Source organism: Acyrthosiphon pisum, chromosome X (assembly GCF_005508785.2).
Source record: "Acyrthosiphon pisum isolate AL4f chromosome X, pea_aphid_22Mar2018_4r6ur, whole genome shotgun sequence".
Taxonomy (NCBI): Eukaryota; Metazoa; Arthropoda; class Insecta; order Hemiptera; family Aphididae; genus Acyrthosiphon; species Acyrthosiphon pisum.
The window spans coordinates 61,738,992-61,741,637 of NC_042493.1; the positions used below are offsets into that span (position 1 = coordinate 61,738,992).

General features: G+C 25.8%; 1 non-coding gene across 1 annotated transcript; it reads right to left on the reverse strand.

Annotated features, from left to right (window-relative positions):
* Positions 1-243: 243 nt before the first annotated feature.
* TRNAK-UUU lies at positions 244-316 on the reverse strand. The gene has a single exon. It is a non-coding gene; the product is annotated as a tRNA-Lys (tRNA).
* Between the last annotated feature and the right edge of the window lie 2,330 nt (positions 317-2,646).

Genomic DNA, 2,646 nt, shown 5'->3' on the forward strand with positions numbered 1-2,646 from the left:
GAAAATAAATCATTTATTTGACTCTAATAAAAACTAAAAGTGTAAACTGAAGATTTATTAAGAATAAAAATGATTGTTGTCAATATTACCTATGTGGTATTTTTAAAAAACGTCGATCGTGATAATAAAAATAAAATGAACGATGGTGGGCTGCACTACCCGATTATTTTTGTAATCTTTAAAATAAAAAGAAATGTTCAAAAATATATCACCGAACGAGTTCAATAAAAATCGCAAAAAATTCGCCCGGACAGGGACTCGAACCCTGGACCCTTAGGTTAAAAGCCTAATGCTCTACCGACTGAGCTATCCGGGCATGTTGAAAATCGAGCGTTTTACGAGTATATACATTTAATACATACATTGACATTGGTCACCGGTGACTTGAGTATACAATTTAAATCTAATAGGTTCCTACATTGACATATTATTTTAATATTATCTATGATAAATTATATTATTGTTGCAGAGAAATACTGATAAGTATTTTATGTGTGGTACTAATAGCATAAATCTTTTTTATACAACATAGGTATTCTGGTAGTCTTATTGATTACTTTATTACTTTACTAACCTACTGGCTATTAAGTAATCTTAATCATGTTATATTATACCTATATTAATTACGTTGTTTAATTGGTGTTCATGGAGGGATCACATTAATAAATTGTCCTAATTTAGATTCTGAGCGGAGCGATTAATGTAGGTACACATTGATTTTACAATGATGTGTGTGTTTTTTTATTGTGCATGTAGATCGTAGGAAATAGGAATGTAGGATCTAATATCTTAATGTACCTACGATTTATACACGATTTAGAGGGGGAAAAGGCTTCGATCTCCAACTTTAAACCCTCGATGGCGTTGTTTCTGGTAACAATTTGAAACTAGTTTGTACTTAAGGGAAGTAAAAAATAAAAATTGAAAATTATCGGAAATCTTCCAAATAATCATAATAAACAAAAAAAAAAATAAGTCAAAACGAAATTATTACGCAAAAACAGTTTTTGATCAAGTTAATTCAATTTTGTCGTTGTAATTAAAAAAAATATCGTATAGGTATACAGACTTGAAAATTAAATCAAATTAATTTCAAGTTGAAATTATCACCAATAATATTCATATTATAATTTATTAGACATTATACATTTTTTTCAAAATATTTGGGCACGTTTTTTGCACGCTATTTATAAATATTTGAAATGTATTCATTTATACGACGTAGAATCGATGAGCAACTTCCTATGGTTTACGTGTAAAAGTTTCTTGATTTACATTTTACTCAATGAATGATTGATTTACACAATTTAAATAAAACTTACTATAGTAGATACAAGATACATATTATAAATGTTTTACTTATACCTAATTATGACGTGTTTAAGACAATTATGTGGTTTTAAATTTAATATATTATCTTGTTATTATGTACCTAACATAAGGCTATACGCCTATTATACCGCTTAATTCAATAGATCAGGGATGGAAAACGTTTTTAATTTTTTTGTTTTCGCTTTTGTTAATTGATTTGAAAAATATCGTTTTTGTTTAACGTTTTTAAACGTTTTTGATTAATGTTTTTAAAAACGTTATTTTTTTATATTGTTTTGGATTAACGTTATTTTCTTATTGTTTCCAAATAAAGTTTTTGATTATATATTTTAATATTATATTCTTATAACTTATAACTTTTAAGTTATAATAGTAACGTGCAATATAGAAATTCATTTAAAAGTTGAAAATTAAAATTAATTATTATATAAATATATAAAAAAAACGATATTATCAAAAACGTTAATCAAAAACAATATATATTATATATATTGTATATTATAATATTCTTATAACTTATAACTTTTAAATTTTAAGTTATAATAGTAACGCGCAATACAGAAATTAACTTAAAAGTTAAAAATTAAAATTAATTATTCTTAATATTTAAATTTTAAATCAAAATTATAATTTATATAAAAATTAGAAAATTCAAAATTTCTGATTAAAAATTTAAGTGTTTTTAAATTTAAAGATTAAAAAGTAAAGACAAGTGAATTTTTTTCAAATTTTTTTTTATGGTGTAATTTAATAATGTATAATACTATAATTTATTTTCGTTTTCGTTTTTGATTTCGTTATTAAATTTTTTTCGGTTTTTGGGATTTTTTGTTATCGTTTTTCAGTTGTTTTTTGTTTTATTAATTGTTTTCGTTTTTTTGTTTCTTGGGGTTCCGTACGTTTCCCTACGGAAGCCTATTACTTTCGCTCAGCTGTCCGTCCGTCCGTCCGTCCGTCTGTCTGTCACCAGGCTGTATCTCATGAGCCATGAAAGTTAGAAAGTTGAAATTTTCACAGATTATGTATTTCCGTGGATGATATAACAACAAATACTAAAAAGGGGGAGAGGAGCAACCACGGTAGGTGCTAAAACGGGAATTTTGAGATTTCAGATCGAAATTTTTGTTTATAAATAGGTAGTTGCCATGAGTGACGTCATATAAAATGATTCGTTCTATAAATTTCAATACAGAATTATAGTGAATCGTTTTAAGTCGTTGCCACGGGCACATACAAACCATTTATCTTATAAATTGTGTTTATTATTTACCTACATACATTTAAATACAAAATAAATTACATAAAGTTTCTATT